Source organism: Hemicordylus capensis, chromosome 5 (genome assembly GCF_027244095.1).
Source record: "Hemicordylus capensis ecotype Gifberg chromosome 5, rHemCap1.1.pri, whole genome shotgun sequence".
Taxonomy (NCBI): Eukaryota; Metazoa; Chordata; class Lepidosauria; order Squamata; family Cordylidae; genus Hemicordylus; species Hemicordylus capensis.
In genome coordinates this window covers 20523642-20549674 of record NC_069661.1, presented here as the reverse complement: position 1 = coordinate 20549674, position 26033 = coordinate 20523642, and the positions used below count along the sequence as shown (strand labels likewise).

The 26033-nt window shown below is 44.1% G+C and overlaps 1 protein-coding gene and 1 non-coding gene across 11 annotated transcripts in view; both read right to left on the bottom strand.

Annotated features, from left to right (window-relative positions):
• ARHGAP24 (Rho GTPase activating protein 24) overlaps positions 1 to 26033 on the bottom strand; it is a 552712-nt gene that overhangs the window by 157259 nt on the left and 369420 nt on the right. The window contains exon 1 of one of the 10 annotated variants that reach the window (XM_053255954.1): positions 21372 to 21819. The exons of the other annotated variants lie outside the window; for them this stretch is intronic. The gene's annotated coding sequence lies outside the window, so the exon portion shown is untranslated. Of the gene's footprint in view, positions 1 to 21371; positions 21820 to 26033 lie in introns of those variants that run through there. 10 annotated transcript variants of the gene reach the window in all.
• TRNAP-UGG (transfer RNA proline (anticodon UGG)) lies at positions 12972 to 13044 on the bottom strand. The gene has a single exon. It is a non-coding gene; the product is annotated as a tRNA-Pro (tRNA).

The following is a 26033-nucleotide window of genomic DNA, read 5'->3' as shown; positions in this document are numbered from 1 at the left end:
CCCATCTACATACAGGTACATGTGCACCCTTGCTTGTGCCCCAAAACAGCGACCCTGCCCTGCTAGGGTCACTGGAAACCCTGCAGACAACCCTCTCCTGCGATCCCCTATGTCAGCAGATCTGCATACCATGCCCCGAGCAGTAGTGCTGAGCAGTAGTGCACTGGAGGGGCGGGGTATAAATATTTTAAATAAATAAATAGACCTCTCTCAGATACCTCAGGTTGATGCAGTTTCAAGGATTGCATTTTATTAGCTTTGGCTGATATGCTGGAAGAAAGTGGCCTTAAAACAGTGGTGTACATGCTGGTAAGTTCCAGGCTTGACTATTGCAGTGCACTGTATGTTGGGCTGCCTTTATACATACTAGTCCAGAAACTACAATTGGTGTGAAATGCAGCAGCCAAGTTGGTCTTTGGGGTAACCCAAAAGGACCATATTATTCCTGTCTTAAAAGAACTACAAAGTGCTGGTTATTACTTATAAAGCCCGTAACGGCTTGGGTCCAGGGTATTTAAGGGGACACCTTCTTCGTCATGAACCCTGAAGCCAATTAAGATAATCAGAGGGTGTTTGTCTGCAGTTACCACTGGCTCATCTGGTGGTGACCCAGCTGTGAGCCTTTTCTGTTGTGGAATGCACTGCCTGTCCAAGTTAGAGCTGCACCATCTCTGATGGTCTTTGGAAGAGACCCACCTGTTCAGTCAGGGTTTTAGCTGAATTTTAATATGCTTTTAATTTTTAATCATCTGTTTTAATTGTTAATGTTATTGTTTATAGGGGGTTTTAACTAATGGTAAACTACCATGAGACATTTTGTGTTTGATAGTATATAAATGTGCCAAATACATTAAATAAATATTGGAAGATGATATTTGACTTGCACTGCCCTACAGAAAAACATCATGCACTGCTGTAGAAGGCACCAGCATGTACATTCCACCATTCATTTTGAAACCAGTCTGTAACAAATATGGATGCACACCATCATGAGAAAAATGAAACTGGAGAGAGAAGATAAAATCTGAACCCACCTGAAGTCACCCACAGGGGAGGGGAGGACTACCGTAGATGTTCTGGTAATCCAAAGTGGGGCAAGTCTAACATTGTATGTTATTGTTGGAGGGTTTTTTGGCAGCTTTGGGAAATCTTTACTCTTTAAAAGAAAGAGCCTTAAGAAGTGTAGTAAAGGCACAGGACCCTGAGGCTGTTTCCCTGATGCCAAATTTAGTAGAAAATATCTATACGGATTGAAAGCTCTAATCCTAGGCACTGCATTTGGTGGCAGCTTTAGAGGGGATGCCAGATCGAATGCATTTCAAAGTTTGTGAAATATTATTTGACTTCTTGACCTAGGTTATACCTGCTTGTACAGCATTTACATCAAGCCATGTCAACATGAAACCTGAAAGGAACTGAATCCAAATGTTCCAAGTAATGATTGAGAGTCGCTTTATTCTGCATCGCAGCTCAGGTGCTCCTGGCTTTGGAAACTGCCATTCTGACATTTCTGGGGTCTTTTGGTCAGAAAATGAATCACACTGGCAGCTTGTTTAAGATATCAGGCTAACCAGGACGTGTTTTTTCAAAAATAAAATATGCGTATGTGTTGGGGGTTTTTTGTTTGTTTGCTTGACATTCTGATTTCTAAGTCCTTTCTAAGTGGTATGCATTTTCAGGAGCACTTCCTGCAATTGTCTTGGTGTAATTTCAGTCAGAAAATATGCAGATGTCCCATTTTGCCCAGAACGACCATGGCTAGCACCAGGGGTTAGGAACATAGGAAGTTTGTTTGTTTGTTTGTTTAGCATATTTTTATATCGCCCAAAATGCAAATCCTCTGGGCGGTTTACAAGACAATAAAAAGATTAGCATATTTCAACAATTAAAATTTTAAAAGTTAAAACTATTAAAACACAGTTAAAACATATCTGATTAAAAGCCTGGGTGAACAAATGCATCTTGACTGCCTTTTTAAAAGTTGTAAGAGATGGGGAGGCTCTTATTTCAGCAGGAAGTGTGTTCCAAAGCCTCGGGGCAGCAATGGGGATTGCCCAACCTTGAGTAGCCACCAGATAAGCCGGTGGCAACTGCAGACAAACCTCTCCAAATGAACTCAATGGGCGGTGTGGTTCATAGCGAAGAAAACGTTCTCTTAAATACCCAGGGCCCAAGGTGTTTAGGGCTTTATCGGTTATAACCAAAACCTTGTACTTTGCCCGGAAACGTATCGGCAGCCCGTGTACATCTTTTAAGATAGGAGTGATATGGTCTTGCCTTACACTGAGTCAGACCATTGGTCCATCTAGCTCAGTATTGAGACTGGCAATCTGCAAAGACTGGCAGTGGCTTCTCTAAGGTTGGAGGCAGGATTCTGGTCCTATCTTGGAGATGCCAGAGAGGGAACTTGGAACCTTCTGTATGCAAGCATACTGGTGCTCTTTCCAGAGCAGCCCCATCCCCTAAGGGGACTATCTTATAGTGTTCACATGTAATCTCCCATTCAAATACAAACCATAGAATACCCTGCTTAGCTAAGGGCACAATTCATGCTTGCTACCACAAGACCAGCTCTTCTCCCTTTGGTTGGCAAGTCTGAGCAGATGTTAGGTCCCAAACCGTCAAAAGCGTCATCAACAGCCCTTGCTGCCATCTTGGATCTCACTTGGCACTGGATTTCAACCAGGTTGGGGGGGGCAATATGAAGACTGTGTCATGTGTAAAATATCCCATCCTTTTATTGCTTGTTCAGGCTGGTCCAATCAGAATGGAGGAGTGTGAACCACCTCTAGTATGACATCAGAATCTGAGGAGTCTCCCCCCATTTTATGGAACCCCCCCTCCAACCTAATAACCCATATCACCTCACCAAAGTGTCCTTCCTCTTCCCCTCACAAAAAATAATTTGTGAGTTGCTCCTCATGCTTTCCCTCTCTTTTACTGACCCATAATAAAGTGCATCCTGCTCACCTTCAGTCTCTCATCAGCCACACCTCTACTTCCCACTCCACACATTCATTTAAGGAGGTCTTCAACTCTTGGAGCTGGCATTGAGAGTGACATATGCCAGTCAGATATAATTACAACTCCTAACTGGCTGTTCACAAACCTTTAAAACAAAGGTCTGGCTGGGAGAGTTGTATACTGAAAATAATACCCCTTCAGGGATACATGTAGAGTTGCAAGGGGAAATGTATCAGGACCTCAGGAATCTCATTAAAATACTATTGTTTTATTTATACCAACAGAAACAGATGTGGCCCTACGGCAATGGCAAAGACAGTTACTGTGAAGCTGGTAGAAAAGTAGTAATGGAAAGATGTCTACACACACACACACACACACACACACACACACACACGCCCCAGCTGTGGAATTTCACTCTGTGGGATCTACATTTTGCAAAAGGTTAATCCCTTAAGGTATTTGGTGGAGTCAGACATCACAATTGAAATCCATGTTGCGGAGTTCAGTTCAGGGTTCCTGCAGCCAGGATCAAAAATGTCAGCATAGGCCATCAAGTTCACATTTCACCTGGAGAGCAGTTGTGTGCGTGATCTTCTGTTCAAGGCCAAGGCTACTATTGTCCCATGGACATTTACCTGGGATTGTTTTTAATGAAAGGCGGTATATAAATTTAACAATCAATCAATCAATCATTCAATCAATAAGGACATCCAAAGCAGGGTGGAATGCATTGCTGGCAGCTCTACCTCCCTTTCTATCTCCTCCTCCTCCTCCTCCATTGCCAAGGAAACATCTTCATGATTCTGCTCCGCCAGGCAGGCTGCCACTGGACACTATGGCAGAAAGCAGCCCAAGTCACTCTCCAAAGACTCATAGACAGGAATAGGAAGAGGCACACCCAAGAAGATAATTTTTCCATCCAAGTTGGAACACGACAACATCCACCCAGTGACCTAAGAGCGATATAAAAGCTGGCATAATCTGCAGACATTGTCAAAGCAGTGTTCTCCATACAATTGTTTTGGGATCTTGCAGGGCTGCCGTTAGGCTTACAGCCATGCCACATTTGTTCGGAAGGGCAATATCGTTGGAATGACAGTAAGTACAACCATCATGGTTTCTGTACCACAGGCACAGAGGAAACAGTGGCTGTTGCATGTCCAGCAATCTTGTGGTGGCTCCAGTCTGCACTCAACAGCCCTACCACAAAGCGCCACCTAGCCATATGCCCAATAGCACCCTGCATCCTGAGGCAGTCACACGGGGGACACCACAATGTGTGAATGAACCTTACCACCCTCTTTCAGACAAGTGCATTCAGAATGAAATAAGAAAATCTGCCTCTGTTCTAAACTGCTCAGTAGATTTGTATCTCACCTTGCATTCAAGCCGCTCAGATCCACATGTTGGCCTCTTTGGCCTCTCAACCATCCAGTGAGGCAGGCTGAGCAAAAGATGGAACTTGTCCAAAAAACACCTCATAACTGAGCAGAAGGAAAATAGGTTTGCCTCAGCTCTGACGGCAGTCACAAGGAGAAGACAAATATTGCCTTTTGCAAAATATTGCCAATTGCCTTTCTAAAATTTTTCATTAGGCCATTCTGCCCATGGGCGAGAAAATTACTATGGATTGAGTATTGATTCCACCAACGGGAAGTATTAAAACAACTCCTGATGGTCACCCATTGAAAGCGTGTTGTCAGTTTAGCCCCAGGAAGACTCAACCCTTCCACCACCAACGTTGCTTTGTCAATTGAAGCTCCTCTTTAAATGAGGCCATTAGTATTGTGTAAAACTCTGGTTATGGTCACTGCATCTCTAAGACGTGAACACAACCATTCCTTGTGGGCTATTATCTGGTAAATTCCTCTTAATTTACCCAACAAGTAAGCTGTTAAAAGCCTTCTCCTTAGCTACAAGGGTAGACAACTGACATATTGTGCTCTAATAGAGAGATGCCGCAAGGAAAACTTCCAGGACATTATTAGTTGCTTTCTGAGAAGTAATCATCATAAATCCCAGGGTCTTCTTAAAAAATATATTGCTAGCTGTCCCCCCTACAACCTATATTTCACAAAGCTTCAATGCACCACTGTATTCCAGCTTGCCTTTAACAACCCCTCCCATTTCTCATAATTTCTCTGTTGTCCTGTAATTTATCTTTCGCTCCTTGTTCGCTCAAAACCTGAGTGAGTAACCAGCTCCTATTTTGTGCAGCATTAGATTGCCTGCTTGGCCCAGCTCATGCTTTTCTTTTCTTTCTTTCAAAAAACAAATAAATCAATTTTAGCGATATATTTTCCAGATAGAATTGCACAGTTTTGCAATTTTTCTTCTGCATCTAGCTCAATGTGTAGCTCATCACTGGCATGAGCATTAAAAATTTAAGCTGGTCTTTAGATACTTCTCTCATGAATAAGCTTCATGTTGTTCCTTCAGACATCATGAAGTGCTTCAGAATATGAGTGCTGAAGCTTCAACATACTATTAGCTGATCTTCTTGCCTGAATAAATATCAGGTTAATTCTGAGCCCCCAACCCAAAATTCTGACATGATTCTAATTCAAAAGAATAACAACTTGTATGCACCTTAGAACATAAGAACTGCCCTGCTGGATCAAGCCCAAGGCCCATCTAGTCCAGCATCCTGCTTCACACAGTGGCCCACCAGATGCCGCTGGAAGCCTACAGGCAGGCAAAACTCTCTTTTTGCCTCCCATATTGTCACCTTGCATTTCTTTTGCCAGAGTTTGTGTTCCTTTCTGTTTTCTTCATTTGGACAGGCCTTCCAATTTTGGAAGCAAGTCTTCTTCCCTTTCATGGCTTCCTTGACATTACCTGTTAGCCATGCTGGCATCCTCCTGGACTTAGTGGCACCTTGCCCAATGACATGACAAGTATCAGAAAAGTTAGCCAACGAAACAACAAATATATGCATATTAGCTAAGGATTTTTTTTTAAAAAACACCAACTTACTGTTATGATTGCCAAAAGGGCTGTTTTTAAATCAGCCAAGCTGGTTTATTTTCCCCTACTGATCAGGGTGGCTCTCCCGAGAGGTGATATGCAGCTTATAGAATATTGGACTTGGAGGGGAACTTGTAGATCCTTTAGTTAGTAAAACTACCTGCTCAGTGCAGGAATCTGCTACAGTATACCTGACAGATGGCCATCCAGTCTCTCTCTGAAAACCTCTAGAGAAGGCAAGCCCACCACTGCATGAGGCAAACAGTTCCACTGTCAAACAGCTCTTAAAGTAGGAAATTCCTCGGTTTATGTCACCCACAGGAATCAGATGGATGCATCTGAAATCTCATTATTAGCAGCTTGCTAAGAATGTGGGTAGTAACTACTCTGGCAAGAAATTATGCTGCTTCTGGAGTTCCAGTAAGGGCCAACCATGTCCTCCTTTCCTCTACCATGCCCCAGGCCACCCTATGACTTAAACACCATGGCAGAAATGTGTGCAGTAGTGAGACAGTGATATGTGAATGATGTACAGGCCGTAAGAATGACAAGTCATTCCTGAGGCATGCACATGAAGCTGAGTTGTAGAAACAACATACATTTCCCCCAGTTAATCCTGTTCATTGAAGAATACTTCTTTCCTGAAAGTTGAAAACTAGCTAGAAGTGTTTAAAAAGACAGCATGGCTAATAGAAATGTACATGTGTTTCAGATGGTCCATCAATGCATGCATGTTCATTACTCAGCCCTTGGTAATTCCTACATATTCCACAAAAATGCACATGAGTAAGCCCTAACAGCATTTTTTTTAAACATTGCAAACCATTTCCATGAAGGCACAGTTTTGAACAGAGAATTGGCAAGTGGATGTTTCACCCCTTAGCCATCATTCTTCTGCACCAAACTGCTTCTCATCCCAGCTATTTCCTCCCTGCAGGACTCCAGATTCACAAGTTTCTCCACCAGCAGTGTGCTTGCGTGCGCGCGCTCTCTCTGATACATACATGTACAAGCTCCTTCCATTGTATTAGTTGTCTAGTCAGCTCATCAGCCTCTCCAGGGATCTGAAAAACTGCCAGCCTTTATGGAGAAAATGACTCCCTAGTTCAAAACTGTAAACACATAGATCTCTAAAATGGGCTGTTTTTTGTATAGTTAGCATAAATTACTGCCTCTGAGGTCGTCCCAGTTTGTAATACAGGACTTGTACCTTATTTAAAGCAGTAGGAAGCAAGAAGGAAAAGACATCTTAAATCAGCAGCCCTGCAAATCCCACAAGAGGCGAAGGAAAGAGGCAGGAACCGAGATAAGAGGCAAAGGGGTATTTAACAGGCTTAAAGAATCTATAGAGCCCTGACTAATGCTGCATGTGTGCCTCTAACAATAGTACACATGCAGAAAAAATAGTTGCACTCTTGTACAACAGCACATGGGCTTTGGAAGAGCAGGGACATGTGCTTTGGAATGTGCAGTTGTTGGAAGCATGCACACAGGGTTAGTCGGATATCAGCCTTTGTCTATAGTCAGAAGACCCTTTTCAGGCAGCGGTGGAGAGCAACCTCCAAGTAGGCCGTGGGTGGGGTGTCAACACAGATCGGGTTCAAGAGAGGTTCTGTTTTCTCTACGTGTTCAGCTTGGCTCCATAGCCTGTTCAGGCATTATACAGAAATATACAAAAGGCTGCACCTTTGTGATGATGCTGGGGCATATCTTAGAGTGGAGTTCCCAGCCTTGGGCCCCCTAGACATTGTTGAAGAACAACACCCATCTGGGACTGCCATATGGAAAATAGGACAGATCTCCTGTACCTTTAATACAGGGCTGTACAACTCTGGCCCTCCTGCAGATGTTGGGCTACAACTCCCATCATCTTTGACTATTGGCCATTGTGGCTGGGGATGAAGGGAGTTGTAGTCCCAAAACAGCCAGCAGGCTGAAGTTGTGCAGCCCTGCATTAACAGAGGGAATTTCAGCAACTGCAGCTTTTCTTTCCCCTCCATAACAAACTAGACCTGCTGAAAATCCCTCTTATATGCATCTCTTAAAGTAAAGGAGACCTCTTCTCTTCCCACATGGCAGCCCCACTTCCATCACACCCAACCACAATGGCTGTAGTCCAACAACATCTGAGGACCCAAGGTTGGGAAACCCTGCCTTAGAGCCTAGGCGAAAGCCCTCTTTAGATATTATGAACGCCCTGGGCAAAAGTGGGGAGGAAATCCCACCACCCCCTCACACCAACGATTATGGTTACCATCACTGGTTGCAGCTCAGTAGGGGTGTGCACAGAACCAGTTCAGGCGGTTCAAATTCAAATTGAATCTGAACCGAACCACCAGTCCGCGGGCTGGTTTGATTGAACTGGCGGGCAGTCTGGTTCATTTGTTCGGACTGGGTTGAACCAGTTTGACTCGTTTTGAGGGCTATGCTTGTAAAGGGGAATCCGGTGAGGTTTCCCCTTTACAAGCAAAGAGGTGGGGGGATTCTTTAAAAGTGTTGTAAGGGTGACCGGGGATGGCAGCGAGAGGACACCTTATTGGCTTCTGTGGTGGTGGCAGCAGTGGCTCCTTTAAGCCCCTCCAGCGTGCCCTCCCAGCTGCACGGTCTGGTGGCGGCCCGGTTCCGGCCTCTGCAGATGTGCAGAACCAATTTGTGTGACCTCTGCGCATGCAAAGAGGCCATTTGCATGACCACAAGCCACACAAATGGCCTCCACACATACGCAGATACCAGAACCAGGACACCAGTGGCTCACACTACTCAGGGGGAGCGCTAGCAGGGTTTAGACCACCCTTACAATACTTTTAAAGGATTCCCCCACCCTTTTGATTGTAAAAGGGAATCCTCACTGGATTCCCCTTTACATGCATAGCCCTCAAACCAGGTTGAACCGGTCCATATTGGAATAGGCCCATTTGAACCTGGACTGGCTGGCTTTTTTGGAGGCTGGTCCAGTTCGAATTCAAACCGGACTCTGTAATATATTTAGTGCTTCGAATTCAAACCGGACTAGTAATATATTTAGTGCTTAGCCAGCAAGATACTCAATAGCTTCACCCATTTTTTTAAGCTTTCATTTATCTTTATGGCAATGACTTGGTTTCTCTGTATATGTCACACCAAGCATTGCAGTCCTGTCACTGGTGAAGGGCCCACTGTCTAGGCCCTCTCTCAGAGAAGAGAGCTGGTCTTGTGGCAGCAAGCATGACTTATCCCCTTAACTAAGCAGGGTCTGCCCTGGTTGCATATGAAAGGGATACTAGAAGTGTGAGCACTGTAAGATATTCCCCTCAGGGGATGGATCCGCTCTGGGAAGAGCGTCTAGGTTCCAAGTACCCTTCCGGGCATCTCCAAGATAGGGCTGAGAGAGATTCCTGCCTGCAACCTTGAAGGAACTGCTGCCAGTCTGTGAAGACAATATTGAGCTAGATAGACCATTGGTCTGACTCAGTATATGGCAGCTTCCTATGTTCCTATGTTCCTAGGCCTGGAGCGCCAGGTTTGAGCATGTTGGGGAAGGGGGCCTAGTTCTGTGATTGAGCACTTGATTGGCATGAAGAACATCTGAGGTTCAATCCGTGGCAGCATCTCCAGGTAGGAATGGGTAAGACTCCTGCCTGAAAACCTGGAGAGCTGCTGCCAGTCAGTGAAGACAATACTGAGCTAGATAGACCATTGGTATGACTCAGTATATGGCAGCTTCATATGTTTATGAATCATGTGGGATAATTGTGCTTCTCTATTCCCCCCACCCTCCACCATTAGCTGCTAAAGCTTAGAAGTTTTGAAGCATTATACTATTACTACAACTACAACAAATATTTATATTCCACGTTTCAACAGAAGTGCTCAAAGCGGTTTATGCAGAATAAATAATAATAATAATAATGAACCTTATAATAAATTTTATTATTAAACACATTCTTATACTAAATAAATATATTTACTTGCCATAAGTTACTTGCCATGCTTAACATTTATTTAATATCTAAATAAATAAATTTAATTTAAATAAATAATAGATAAACTTTACATAAGAACAGCCCTGCTGTGTCAGGCTCAAGGCCTGTCTGGTCCAGCATCCTGTTTCACACAGTGGCCTACCAGATGCCTTTATTATAGTCTTTGACCAGTACGGAAACATGATGGAACATAATACCCATTACAATAGCAAAATGATAGTTTATATGAATATACAATGACATAGTAAATCATTCCATTACATTAGTCATTAGATTTTGCCATATATTCATTGCGATTAGACAAAATCTAGCCACGTTATGAGTAACGTTGTCTTGATAATCTGACAAAAGAAATGAGATATTTACTTCATCTTCTCGCCTGGTATATCCTTAATCAAGGGTAAAATTAATGTCTCCCGAAAGTCTCTATAAAAATTACAGTATAATAAAACATGACCCACATCCTCTATGGTCTGCATATCACATAGATAGTAGTGTTGAGAGTAAGGAACATTACCATATCTGCCATATACAATGGCAGGTGGCAATATGTAATGGCCATTGTGGTGGTCTGGTTGGGGAAATAAGTGCTATTTATCTACATACAAGTAAATACAACATACATACATACATAAATGTGTTTACTTATATGTAGATAAATAGCACTTATTTCCCCAACCAGACCACCACAATGGCCTCTACTACAACACAAACTCCTTGCCAGTACATATGAGTGGTAGCACATCACCATTGCTAATCGAATCATCTGTGAGCTGGCTCATGGCACTCTGGGTTTTACACACCAAAGGGAAAAGATGTTTGCGGGACAGGCAAGGACAGAGTAGATAAGTCAGTGCTACAACTCAGTTAATCTCAATCCTGAACTGGGCTGTAATTCATTTCCTATTCCATAAAAATACAGCAGTTCAGCTTCTGATAAAGCTTAGCAGAGAAAATACCCAATTCACACATCACAATTATTTAATAGGCCTTCACTACAGAAGCCTGAGTAAGCCACTACATATCTTTTAAAGATATTTAGTGGTGCCCTTTCTTCTTGGATTCTTTTTGCCCAGTATTTCCAGCTTCTGGCCTGTACTTTTATTTCTAAGAGAGATCTTCTGGACACAAGCAATCATCTTTTTGTATTATTTCATACCAGCCTGGAGATCAAAGTGGCAAATGATAGGATGAGTAGGATCAATGAAAGCAAAATGAACTATATCTTTTTCATCCTGCCACAATAATATCCGTTACTGGAACACTTAACGACTTTCCCCATAACCTATCCAATAGCATTATATACGCACACACACACACAACACACACACACACACACACACACACACACACATCTGAAGCTTCATTTCTCTCCAGCTCAAATGCTGAAGGGAACAACTGACCACAAAGTTCTTCTGAGCAAGCCTCATTAGAACGAACAGAAGCCTAAACAGCTTCTATTGGATGGCTTTAAGAATGGTTTAGATAAATTCATGGAGGACCGGTCTATCAACAGCTACTAGTCTGATGGCTATAGGTCACCTCCAACCTCAGAGGCAGGATGCCTCTAAATGCCAGCTACAGGGAAGCAACAGCAAGAGAGAGGGCATGCCCTCAGCTACTGTCTCCACTGGGTCCCTTCATTGACAAAATGGTGGCAGAAGAGGAGGCAGAAGAGATCAGAGAGGAAGAGGAAGAGGTGATGCTGGTTCCTGGGGGGTTCCGGACGGGCGCAAGTGTGCGCCCCAACAAAAGAAGCAGCCCTGTGCACCTAGGCATGCCATCTGCTCACCGGCAGGCCAGCCACTCTCCCCTCATGCACAAGTGACTTGCACAGCTAGCAGAGCCTCACACTGGCCTCCTGGTGCTGAGAGAGTAAGGTGTGGGGCAGCTCAGGGCTTGAGGGCTGTGGAGGAGGTGGGGGGAGGAGGAGGAGGAACTTGTTCCCATGCACACTCATCGCTCCTGGCTGACGGGCATGCCTAGGGCTCCATAGTACTTGGCTGGGGTGCACCAAAGTCATATTTTGTCTAGGGTGCTAAAAGCCAGTCCTAAGTACAACAGCTGCCCTTCTGTTCTTTTTGTGCTGGATCCTAATGGCAGGATGTACTCCTCTGCCACAGAATTCTCAGAAGAGAAGCTGGATGCATATGAGGAGAATGACATGTCCATCAGCTCTGAGTAGTGGATCTGCAGTGGATCACAGACATTGCACCTGTGCTCTACATTGACCTTGAAGCTCAAATTCAAGATGTTGGCTTATATCTATAAAGCTTTGAATGAGGGGCATTATACCCAAATAATCACCTTCATCCTTATGGCACTTATAGTTACAACATAAATGAAATCAAGATGGTACTTTCCAGCAGATCTTAACAATTCATATCTCAATTTCAGCAAAAAACAAAAGGCCTCCTCAGATGCTGCCGTTTACCAGGGACACTACACAGCTATACCTGGACCACTCAGGTATTGCTTCATCTAGGGCTTTCATTGTGGAGAAAACACTGTTTACTTGCCCTCTATAAACCTAACTCAAGTTGCTTGTAAACAGGCATGCATTTCCAGCAAGCAGAACTATTAATATTTTTTGCTGTGTGGAAGTTGGTTGTACTAGTCTCATAAGCACCTATTGTTTGGTGTCTGTGACATCACTGCAAGGCATATTGCAAACTCCTCCTCTACATATCCATACATTATAAAATGTCCTGCCATTATAAATTTCCCCACTTATTTTTTCTTCAGTAGCAGTGAAATCACCTTCTCTAGTTCATGGCTCCCACAATTTAAAACAAAAACACTGTCATACACACCTTCAACTTAGCAAGGCTAATTCTATAGAGGTTTTTCAGGAAGTAGCTTTATACCGAGTCAGACCCTTGGACTATCTAGCTCAGGGATTCAACGTTGGGTCCCCGGATGTCACTGGACTTCAACTCCCATAATCCCCAGCCAAAGGCCTCTGGGCCTGGGGATTATGGGAGTTGAAGTCCAATAACATTTGGAGACCCAACGTTGAGAATCCCTGCTCTAGCTCAATATTGTCTCAACTGACTGGCAGCGACTCATCAAGGGTTGGAACTGCCAGGGGTTGAACCTGGGACCTTCTGCATCCAGAGCAGATGCTCTTCCACTGAGCTACGGTCCATCTGAATATCCTTTCTGTTCCTTTTCACTACATGCTGACACGGATACAACCTGTATTAGCAGACTAAAAGAGAAAGCACCACTGCCCATAGAGGAAAGAAAAATGTTCACCAAGACAAGCTTCAGGAGAGAGTTCTTCTTGATATATACAGCCCCGAAACTCTTATAGCATTGAAACTCTCTCTGTCTACCCGAGCCTGGACTTCAGTGCTGTCTGCAAGCAACAGAACACCTTTCTATTTGGTCTGCCACCTGGTGGCTAACATTAAATAGGTAAGAGAATATGTAAACTGAACACCTCTTCTGTGTTAAACATTGTGCCTTGCTCCTTAGTTCAACATTAGATATCAGTAATCCTTACAGCAGCCTTGCAAAATATGTTACCAGTATTGGCCTAAGCAGTTAGTGCATATAAGTAGCTTTTTTCAGACTGAATTTTAAAAACTGGTCCCCTATACTACTGTTCAGTCAGTGGTGTAGCGAGGACACTGGTGGCCCCGGTCCAGCCTTCTGCTGCCGGCCCCCACCACCCCAGCCACGCCCCCTGCATCTGATGTCAGACACAGGGGGCATGGCCACATTAGACAATGAGGCCGCATACCCCATTTGGAGGTAAAGGCTGGGATGGCTTCTCCCTGTTTGCAAAGGCAGGGGGAGGCATTGCTGACCAGGTGGGAGCCCGTTGGTGGCTGAAACTTTGCAAAAACAGAGTTGTGTATTCCCTGAAGCCATTTGCTTAATGGCTGCTACACCCTGTGTCCAGAGTCTGATTGTCAAGGGGAACTGATCCTAACTCTCTGAAGATGCAGGATTCTTTCCCTTCAAGCCTGCTTTCTTGGATTTCCATCAGTTCAAGATGCCAAAGAGGAGAATCACATGTATGCAATATATTCTCTTTGCCACTGAGCAATGATTAAAGAAGGTTCGGAAGGATGAAATCTCAAGAATTCTGCCCGCCCCCTGACAAAACCACTTGGTTGGTGGTTATCTAAATGTGGTTCCTTGTTTGTTTTTTTAAGATGCAAATACTGAAAATACCAAAGCACCTGAGGATGTAAACAGATTTGTAGCATGACAAACAAGAAGATGGAGAAGTAATTTTTAGACTTAATACTTAATGGTAAAAATAACTGAAGAGCAGCAGAGTTAACTCACATGATCTGTCTTACAAAGCTAACATTGCCTCATCAAGGGGACAAGTTCATAGCATGTGTATTTGTGTAACTTTCCACAACCATGTGTGAAGCTAGAGAGCTGGATAAAGAGGCCATAAAGAACACTACATCCCACAACAGGGTTTTCCTCATATTCTATGAATATGCATGACATGACGTTGCAAGGAAATGTATAACAAAAGTGCTTAAAATATTCTGCTAAGATATGCAGCAAATGGAACAGACCAATGATTAATCTATTATGAAGCTGCCTTCTAATGTGACAGTCAGACCACTGGTCCATCTAGCTCAGTAGTCTACTTTGACTGGTAGTAGCTTTCCAAGGTCTTAACTCTGCAAGGTCTTTCTCAACCTTCCGATTGAAGACTTCTTTCATCAGAGAGCACCAGGACTGCACTTGGGACCTTCTGCAGGCAAAGCATGTTTCCCACCACAGAGCACCAGCATTCGTTTTGTTTCCTAGCTTCCAGATTGTAACTAGAGTAATATATGTCAGACCCACCCTCAGACTGTGCCTCAAAGTACAGAGTTGTCTCCCTACTTTTGTGTTGGCTAAGGCAAGGCAGCTCTCTTCAGTATACACATGCACGCATCTGTCTGTCTGTCTGTAGGGTGAACATACATGTAGCCACTAAAAAGATGTAAGGTTCCCAGTAAGAGAGAGTCCTAAGCCCCCTTCATGTGTTCATGAGCTCATGACTACATCTCCCAAAGTGAGGAGGAAGTCCCACCTTAGAGCCTCTCCGGTCAGCCACTCACGGTTACAGCTCCATTTGTCCAAAAGGGGAAGCACAGGCATTGGAGCTGTAACTATGAGTGCGGCGATGCTCACAAACTCCTGAAGAGGGTTTAGGACTCTTGACTGGTGCTCACTAACAATGGAAGAGAACTCTGGAATGCCCTGCACTGCCAATATGGCATTGCTACTGGGACTTTGCTTGTCAAAAGACCAGCCTAACAAGCCTCTTTTGTCAATTGTGTCAAAATAATTCAAAGGCCTATTTCCCTTTTTAAAAACCTATTTCATACTCTCTAAAATGTCACATATCAAAATGGGGCCATGCTTGGAATATTCCTATATTCATGATCAAGGCTCATTCCTTCAGCTCCCCAACTCACACACATTGCTGAGGGCTCTCCTCTGCTTGCTGTATTCATTGATTCTACACTAGTCTGCCCTTTCACTGACTGAAAAATCAAGACCACATTTGTTCTTTTGGTTAAGGAGACACCAGAAAAACAAACTGCGTTGTAATATATTCCCAACGTATCTCAGCAACTGCAGTGTATGAAATGGCAGGCTGAATACTGGAGTGTGCCTAAGTGTCCATGTGCATGCATTTAGATAGATGTGAATGCACAGATGCATCCTTTCCCAGCTCTGAGATTTAGGTTTCACAGACCCTCTAGAGAGAGATCAAACCCAAAGAATGACAATGCTAGTAATTCACACTAACAACATTTTAATGGCATTACCCAAAAGAAAACTAGGAACAAAATAAACACAGTGTTTGTCCAGGGACACAGAAAATGATGGGCAGGATTCAGAATAAATTAGTCATAACTAAGCAACACTGTGAAAAATGAGACAAGTTGCTCATGACTAACCGAAGTCTCATCATTTTCAATGGGACTTAGATATGATTAATTTAGTCTCAATCCTGCCCAGAGACTTTTCCTGGTAAAAAAATAAAGGCTTTTGGAATGTATGTTATTCTCGCAAGCAGCGGAAGCTCTTCTCCATAGCCACATCTTTCTCTCTCTCTCCTGATTACATATTTTTATTCAGCCCCATTGTTTCCCTATCCATGTTGCTTTTGCGTATTCTGATGGCTCTCAGGACTTCCACTGGAGTAAAAAGGTTAATGTTCATTCTGTCAAAACATTGTTTAATGCAAGGCCAATGTTTGTCCTGCGCAAATTCCAAATGAATTGCATCAGTAACAGATCTGACTCTGAGGTTTCTGCCCAACTTGCTTTGGTCCACACAACCAAAGGATGTCATGGCTGAATAAGGTAGGTGAGCAAAGTGAGCTGAGTAGGTGAGCTGCACCTAAGAATGACTGAGAGTTTGGGTTTCTCCCTGTGATCATTCCTGCTCAAGGAGAACAATGTTTGCAGTGCACTGCTCCTGCAGCTTCACAGTTTGAAGTAGCAGCACAAAAAACTGCCCATCTGCAAATATGACAAAACAACCCCTCTTAAAATAGGAGGAGAGCTGGTCTTGTGGTAAAGTCAAATGTGCCGCTGAGTCGGTGTTGACTCTTGGCGACCACAGAGCCCTGAGGTTGTCTTTGGTAGAATTCAGGAGGGGTTTACCATTGCCATCTCCCACGCAGTGTGAGATGATGCCTTTCAGCATCTTCCTATATCGCTGCTGCCCAATATAGGTGTTTCCCATAGTCTGGTATTCCCATAGTCTGGGAAACATACCAGCAGGGATTCCAACCAGCAACCTCTGGCTTGCTAGTCAATTCATTTCCCCACTGTGCCATTAGGTGGTAGCAAGCATGAATTATCCCCTTTGCTAAGCAGGGTCCACCCTGGTTATATTTGAATGGGAGACCACATGTTTGAGCACTGTAAGACTTCTGTCCCTTATTAATCCCCTTAGGGGATGGGGGAGCTCTGGGAAGAGCAGGTTCCAAGTTCCCTCCCTGGCATCTCCAAGATAGGCTGAGAGAGGTTCCTGCCTGAAATCTTGGGGCAGCCGCTGCCAGCCTGTGTAGACAATCCTAAGCTAGATGGACCAATGCTCTTACTCAGTATAAGGTGGCTTCCTATGTCCCTAAAACTTTTATACCACTGAGCACCGCACTGCAAAGTTTTCTTTTCCCCTGGTTCTGTGCAGACCAGTCCGTGACCAAAGCCTTAGATGAAAACTCCATAGCTGGACGCCTGCTCAGGGCGGCTCCTTTATTTTGTATTCAAAAGGTTGAGCTGACTTTCCAAACAAAGTTAAGAGCTCACAAGCCAAAGTCACCCTCTGTGGATGCTCTAAATTCATCCAGCATCACAAGACAACACAAAAGCAAAGCAGAACTGTGACAAATGACAGAATAGCCTTTTTTGCTTTCCAGGCAAAGATACAAGGAGTCGAACTGCAATGGCTTTTATTAGAGGAAAGTGGACAAACGTGCCCTTTGAGGTTAATAAATCTCAAAGTAAGGACTAAGCATCATGCACATAAATAAGCAGAAAACATTTACAGTAACTAGGCAATGCATAATGGGATGGGACATTCAGGCCGTGGCAATTCTAATTAACCTTCTCAGCTTGTTACTGGGGTTTTATTTTCCCGAAGTGGTTTAGTGATGTTTGAGTATTGTAGTATATAGTGTGGTATTCTCTTTCAGGCACTTACATTATTTGCCAAAGTGAATATATAGTTTTAACGGCAAACTGCAGTGAAGCCTCGCATATCCCTAAGTCTCTCCATTCTGTAACTTTCTTTCATTGATGAAGTGATGGGCAGACATAATGGCAGGCAGTCCAGATGTTCTTCAGGATTGGAGGCATACAAGAGACTTGGCAGGATCAATGCTTGGAATGGTAGGTCAGGCAAAGGATTGCAGAGCACGTAGGGCAAGCAGACCCAAAGTCAGAAGCTCAGGAAGAAAGCTCCTTGTGTGTATGTCAGCACTGCAGTTCTGTGCTGTAGTTCATGCGGAAGAATCCGCTCCCTCTTTGGATGGACGGCAAGTTTTCAATTGCAATACAAGGCGTCCCACTGCTTGGGTCAAGAGACCAAGCAAAGAGCTGCGGTTTATGTACCACCACCCTTATGGGCCAAAGCCAGTGTGGTGTAGTGGTTAGAGTGCTGGACTAGGACTGGGGAGACCCGAGTTCAAATCCCCATTCAGCCATGATACTAGCTGGGTGACTCTGGGCCAGGCACTTCTCTCTCAGCCTAACCTACTTCACAGGGTTGTTGTGAGGAGAAACCTAAGTATGTAGTACACCGCTCTGGGCTCCTTGGAGGAAGAGCGGTGGAAAATCAGACATCACCAAGACCTGGCAATGGCTTAAGAATGGCAACTTGAAGAAAGAAACAGAGGGTTTAATACTGGTTGCGCAAGAACAGGCACTAAGAACAAATCCAATAAGAGCAAAAGTCGAAAAATCCACCACAAACAGCAAGTGCCGCCTTTGTAAAGAAGCAGATGAAACTGTGGACCACCTAATCAGCTGTTGTAAAAAGATCGCACAGACTGACTACAAACAAAGGCATGACAAGTTAGCAGGGATGATACACTGGAACATCTGCAAAAAATACAAGCTACACCTGTAGCCAAGAATTGGTGGGACCATCAAATTGAAAAAGTTGAAGAAAATGAAGATGTAAAAATATTATGGGACTTCCGACTACAAACAGACAAACATCTGCCACACAATACACCAGATATAACTGTAGTTGAGAAGAAAGAAAAACAAGTCAAAATAATCGACACAGCAATACCAGGGGATAGCAGAATAGAAGAAAAAGAAATAGAAAAAATCACCAAATACAAAGATCTACAAATTGAAATTGAAAGGCTGTGGCAGAAAAAGACCAAAATAATCCCAGTGGTAATTGGCACCCTGGGTGCAGTTCCAAAAGACCTTGAAGAGCACCTCAACACCATAGGGGCCACAGAAATCACCATCAGCCAATTACAAAAAGCAGCTTTACTGGGAACAGCCTATATTCTGCGACGATATCTATAACAATTGACAATAAAATTCTGGCATCCCAGGTCCTTGGGAAGGACTCGATGTCTGGATAAAACAAACCAGTCAATAACACCTGTCTGACTGTGTAAACAAGAAATAATATTTGCCATCTGAGCTAGAAAGATCTTGGCCCCCAGGATTTCAACAGCATGCACACCTAAAACTGTGGTGCTGCCACCTTGGAAAAATGAAATACTTATTTTTTCCCCTTCCCTGCCTGGAACTTCTGATAGCTGACCTGTGGTCAACCATTCCTTTTGTTTGGTGGTATCTCATTGTCTTAGCATGCTTTTCAAAGATCTGCTGGCTCTCATAGACTGCTCATCAACCTACTTCCTTGTCACACACACACACACACATGCGGACCCAGTCTTGAAAGGCTCTCCTCTCCTGGAGAGGAGAGCTGATCTTGTGGTAGCAAGCATGACTTGTCTCCATAGCTAAGCAGGGTCTGCCCTGGTTGCATATGAATGGGAAACTTAATGTTTGAGCACTGCAAGATATTCCCCACAGGGGATGAAGCCGCTCTTGGAAGAGCAGAAGGTTCCAAGTTCTCTTCCTGGCTTCTCCAAGATAGGACAAGATTTATTTAAAAAAAAAATAGGACAAGATTTTTTTATTGAACCAACAAACTACCAAAGCATACAGTACATTGCCAAAGGACAATTATATACAAAGTGGGCTGAGAGAGATTCCTGCCTGCAACCTTGGAGAAGCCGCTGCCAGTCTGTGAAGACAATACTGAGCTAGATAGACCAATGGTCTGACTCAGTATATGGCAGTTTCCTAAATTCCTATGGACCACACTTACCCTCAATGCCTGATACCACCTGAGGTACAGTTAAATGCCAGAAGAATTAACTATTCTTTAATCACACAAGGATGCTTGGAAGGCTGTGAGAAATAATCTCTTGTGCAGTGCAGATGCAGCAAATCTGTGATACAACTCAGTAATCTCTACACACACACACACACACACACACACACACACACACACACACACACACACTTCTTTAATAGCTGCTTTTGACCCCTCTGAGCAAAAAACCTTAAGAACAGCTATTACAGAGGAATGCATGTATCCCTGTGTACAAAACACAGAACGATTATGTAAGACCATCCCAAGGGGTTTTAAAACATGCAAGCCCTCCCACCACAATACCCTATCCATCAATATGATAGACATATTGCTAATTACAAATATAAAAGCCAGTTAGTAGTCCTTATGGTTGTGAAATGATCTCTGAAGATGCATGCGAAGTTGATGCTATTTGGATGTGGATTATGGTAATCAGCAGAGGAGTCCTCTTTACTGGCAAACTTGCCCATCACACTCACATAGGCCCCAGTCTTCTGTCACAGTGCATTTTACACCTGTTGGGCCTGTCACCCTACCTCATTTATGTCATGAGCTGGAGGAAAATCCCAATACTGGGAAAAGATCCAAACTAGTGAAAATAAGATAAAATATATCATGTAAATGCATTGCAAGTTTATGAATTTGCACAATTTATTCAAGTTCCAAAGTTTAGGTTTTCTGCTGGTAGAATTCAGGAGGGATGTGTGTGCATGTATGGATTCCAGGCCCACTGTCTTTGCTAGAATCATATTTCATACCACTCTCAAGTGCTATTAGTTAGGTGATTGCACCATAATTTCTAAAAGGAGATCTTGAATATGCTATGCTAAACTTGTGAATTGCAATAAATGTAATACATATATAAATGGGGTTTTATCTGCTCGATTTCATGTCAGCATATATAAAACCATAGTAAGTAAATATGTTACAATGGAAATACTTACACAAGTATATAATCTCAAACAATAGGATATTATTGGGGCTACTAAATGTCCACTTCAATCCTGAGTCAGTGCTAATTTTGCAGGACTTGGTGTTACAATGAGTAATTAAGTATATTAACTAACCCTGAACACAAGAAGAAGGGAGTCCTGCAAATTTCTTTTTGAAGTTCAGATCTTTGAACTTGAAGCAATGAGTTAATAATAAACACTGTAGGCATCCAAAGACAAATCAATCCCAAAATGTAAAACTTAGAAAAACTTATAGGTTACCAGTGCATCAGCTAGGAATGTGTAGGGGTAAAATGTGCTAGGAATGTGTAGGGGTAAAATTATAATGCATTAATTTAAATTATAAATTCATTATTTTGAGACACCTTTACTCAAAAATGCTGTCACCAAACAACACCAGAAACAGAATCCATTGCCACCCAGCTCTACTCTCCAAACTCTTCACATCAGATCTGGCGTATTCGGAAGGATTAGGGCATGCCAAGATTTCCCCAAGAAATTAACACAGGAGGCATTCTAGACTCTGACAGTATTAGGAGTAGGTGGGGATAGAACTGAGACAGCAAGCCCTCTCCCCTCCCAACAGCTGAAAACATGCAAGAAATCTAGAGCAAGTCTGAACTCTCACCTTCCTCAAACACGCAAACCAGGGGAAGAGCCAGCTACAGATGTAGACACTTCCAGCTTTGCCAGCCAGAGCTGCTGCTGCTGCTGCTGCTGCTGTGTGCTGTTTCCCAGCCCAGCCAGCTTTGCTTCTGTACTCCCACTATCTGTGTGCTCGCTGCAATTTCTCCCATGACTCCATCAGGCAGGAATGGCAACAACTTCTCTCCCTCTAGCACGGCTGCTGCACAGACACACACACACACACACAGAGCGGCTGAACTCAGGTAGGCAAAGTCCATACACAAGGGCAGTGCAAGGTGAACAGCTGGAGCCCAGAGAGGGAAGGGACACCCCAAACGCCAGGAAAAGGTTCTGCTTTGCTGAGCTATATAAACCGACGCTTGAGACAAACAGGAGGTCAGGAGAGCAATGAATCAGAGACTCCAAAAGGGGTACTGACTGTGAGCCAAGCTGCAGACAGAGGAACCTGCTCTCCAATCATCATCAAAACAAGGAAGAAGTATCTTTAGGCTCCAAAGAGTGTCAGCGCATCCTCAGTGTGTCCTGGCCAGATCCGCTCAAGTTTTGACTGGGGTATAGATGCGTGTGCAGAAAGTGTGTAACTAATTAGTGTTTAACTAATGGAAGGAAGGAAGGAAGGAAGGAAGAAAGAAAGATGCTCCTTTAACAGGCAATTACACGAAAAAATGTCTCCCGCCCCAGCCAAAGCACTCCAAAGTCTAACAATTTTCTGAAAACCTTTTTAAAAATATGATTCTAGACTCATTTGGTGTTTTGACTCTGTTCCTACAAAAGGATCCAAGAGAAGGATGTTGGGCGGAAGATTAAAAGGAGATTTAATAGCTGAGGGTTGTGAAAGGAATTTGAGGAATGGAATCCTCAAAGTCTTAATCAGATAGTAGCAGGGGCTGCATGTTCACCTTATTTATACTGTTTTCTCAGACACAGGATACAGGGCCAATTAATCTCAGTGTGGGTTGCATGGGATAGCAGTCTGGTGGATTGGGTCCCTGAGTCAAAGTATGATTTGAGGGGAAAGAGCAAAAAGCAACACATATCTGTCTGCCTATTGTGTAGGAACTAAAAACAGTAAGGTTCTTCTAGGCCACTTCTCAGCCTGGTTTATTCAAAAGTAAGTTCCCCCGAGTGCAATGTGCCTTACTTCCAAGAAAGTGTGCTTAGGATTGGGGCCTAAAAGTTCTTTAGAAAAGTACAGTCATTAGGAAAAAACCTGGCATGACTTCTCTGCATTCAAGGTTATTTAATTTGGGTTTGTGTGTGTTTTGTTCTTAGTTTACTGATCTCTTAGGAAAGACCCTCTGTGCTTTTCAATTCAAGAAGTCCCTCTCCCTTCCCTCCCTCTCCCCCAGGTTCCAAAATCAAGTGGTTTATTGTGTAGGAACTAAAAATAGCATGGATTTGTTTTTTGTTAAAGCAAGCACTTGCCTGAGTTGCCCTTGGGCTGAATGCCATGTGACCAGGCAGCTATTTAACTATCAGCAAGCACCAAGAGAGACTAAAATGTGATCTTCTTCATTTGAAAAATATTCTTTAATAACCCCAATGCATTCAGTGGAGATGTTCAAGAAAAAGTGAATCTGAGCCTAAAGCAAAGAGTAGGCGAACCAGCAGCTACCTAGGGAAGTATACAGGGACAGTTAAGTTTAGCTAAGAGTCTCTTTCTTTATCTTCACTGCAAATTTAAACCTGGTTCAAGCTGGATAAAGCATCATGACGCCCTCCACAGGAGCTTTCCCAGATGGCAAGCTTTACTGCGGGAGGAAAAATGCTAAAGTTAATGCGAGTTTGGATGAGAGCATATGCAGCGCCTTTATGTGCTTTCAAGTGAACAGGAGCACAAATCGGAGGAAATCTGGGCTGTTCACATTGCTGCCACTGCCACCCCCCACTGCCTTCTGCTGCCCCCTTCCTCCTCATCTACCTCCCCTTGCCTTCACTGCCCAGCACCCGCCCAGCCTCTTGCAAGGCACTGAGCAGCTCAGGAGGAACCCCATGCAGACTCTTGTCTCACCTATGCTGCTCGCAGTGGGGCAGCGTAGCTTCTCTTTTGTGAGAGAAGCGGGAATCCATGCAGCCAGTTAGGGCAAGAAAGGCAGTGGGGTGGGGTGCAGCTTCTCTCTCCAGTGAGAGAAGGGGGGATCCGTGCAGCCCCTCATTTCATAGACCTGCCGGCGAGACAGTCATGGTTTGGAGAGCAGCCTTTCTCTGAGCCTCTCGGGCAGAGCACGGTTGCAATGAGGCAGTTGCCGAGGGCGCCAAGTGGGAAGGGGCACTGAAAGCCTGGGCCACGTGTCACACTTGGTGAGCCAATGTGGGCGCTGGCATCCTTTCCCCCACAGGTGGACACACCTCCTGTCATCCAAATGGGTAGGATGCTCCCCATCCCTGTCACCGACCCACTCACTTGCTCTCTTCACTGCCTCCTGCCGCTGCCGGCTTCTTCTGGGCAGCCAGACTGCCACACTGTGCTACAATCACATTGCCATGTTGCACAGCCACATCATTATAACATGCTGTGGCAGGCTGGCTGCCTAGAAACAGCTGGCAGTGGCAAGAGAGGCAAACGGAGGCAGCAGAGTGGCCAGGACAGCAAGTGAGAGGGCAGGCAACAGGGATGGAATGCCTACCCACCTCCACAGGTGAAGGGGCAGGGGGCTCCAAAGCCAGGCTTCATCTGGGGCACCAGCAATCCTTGGGCCAGCCTGACTTAAAAGAGTATTGTGAGGATAATAAGCCTGCCAGCAATCTTTTAAGAGATCCATTTCACTCTCAGCAAAAGAATGTAGCCAAATAAGCTATATCACTTTTCCTTTGTCTCCTTTATTTGCTCACATTATCCTAGCGATAACTCATCACTCAACACTTTGGATGAGTAGTTGCTGGTTTTTGATGTCGCTCAACTGAGTCACAAAGTTTTTATTAGTTTTAACACCTGTTAGTCCCACAAAGCCATCAGATCATTGGGAACGAGATCCAGATTCCATTCCAGTTTGTGCACAAGATACAGAGCTAAGATTCAGGAACAGAATGCTATGGAGTTATAACACACTAGAACATGGAGACAAACATTAAACGAACAGTAGCCTACCCCAATTCCAACAAAGCTGGAGTACCTATTTAAATGTGCTTGCAGCTCAGTCCTGGGCAGGCTTACCTGGAAGTAGTTCCCAGTGTGTTCAGTGGGACTGAATCCCATGTACCTACACACAGGATTGCACCCTTCGTTACCCTCATCCTATTAGCAATAAACCCGCGTGTTTATTTACCCTCATCCTATTAGCAATAAACCCGCGTCAGTGAGTTGTGGCAGAGAAAAAGAGAAACTCAATGTTAAGAATAATTAGGAAAAGGAATAAAATATCCAAATGACATGTCTATGATGCACAACCTCTGAAATCCTGTCCTCAGTCCAATACAGACTTAGGAACACTCAGGGAGCATTCACACAACCAAATGGAGTGGGGGTGGGAGGAGACAGGAACCTACCTACCTTTGCCAAGATGATCGGAGGCTCCTTTTGCCTATGCCGATCACCCACCCAGATGACCAGTGCAGCAGCGATCAGCAGAGCTGCGATCAGGAAGAGGAAGTCCTCCATTATGCCAGAGTGCATTGCTTAGGAAGCAGAATGGCAGCTCATGGCAATGCATGAGGACTCCTCCCCCTGGCCTCACAAGCCACAGCACTTTATGGTCACCAGCCCCAGGAGCTGCAAAAGCCCCTGTGGGCACCCACATGACTGAAAGCAAAGGTAGGAGAGCGGACATTTCTGTCCTACCTTGGTTAAGGGCAAGGTAGAAAAGCTGGGTAGCTCAGCTTGAGACACTCTGGGGAGGAGAGGGTTCCAAGGCTCCAGACAAGCCTCTGACCCAGGTTAACCCTCTTCTACCCAGAAAAGGCTAGCTGTGTGAATGATCCCTTATACTGAAACAAATAGGCTTAATTAAGCACTCTAAATTCTCTGTTGGATTATGGCCCCTGTGTGCAGTTCTGTAAGCACATGTAAAGTGATGCATATTGGGGCAAAAAAACCCCAACTCCAAATATACACTGATGGGGTCTGAGCTGTCAGCGACTGACCAGGAGAGAGATCTGGGGGTCATGGTGGATAGCTCAATGAAAGTGTCAACTCATGCGCAGCAGCAGTGAAAAAGGCAAACTCCATGTTAGGGATCATTAGGAAGGGGATTGAAAATAAAAATGCTAATATTATAATGCCCTTATAAAAATCAATACTGTGACCACATTTGGAGTACTGTGCACAGTTCTGGTCACTATATCTTAAGGAGGACATTGGTAGAACTGGAGAAGGTGCAGAAGATTATCAGGGGCATGGAGCACCTTCTTTGTGAGGTAAGGCTACAGCATCTGGAGCTTTTCGGTTTGGAAAGGAGGCAACTATGAGGAGACATGATAGAGGTATATAAAATTATGCTTGGAGTAGATAGAGTGGATAGAGAGAAATTTTTCTTTTTCTTTCACAACACTAGAACCAGGGGTCATCCCATGAAACTGAAGGCCAGGAAATTTAGGACCAACAAAAGGAAGCACTTTTTCACACAGTGCATAATTAATCTATGCAATTATCTGCCATGGGATGTGGTGATGACCATTAGCTTGGATGGCTTTAAAAGGGGCTTAG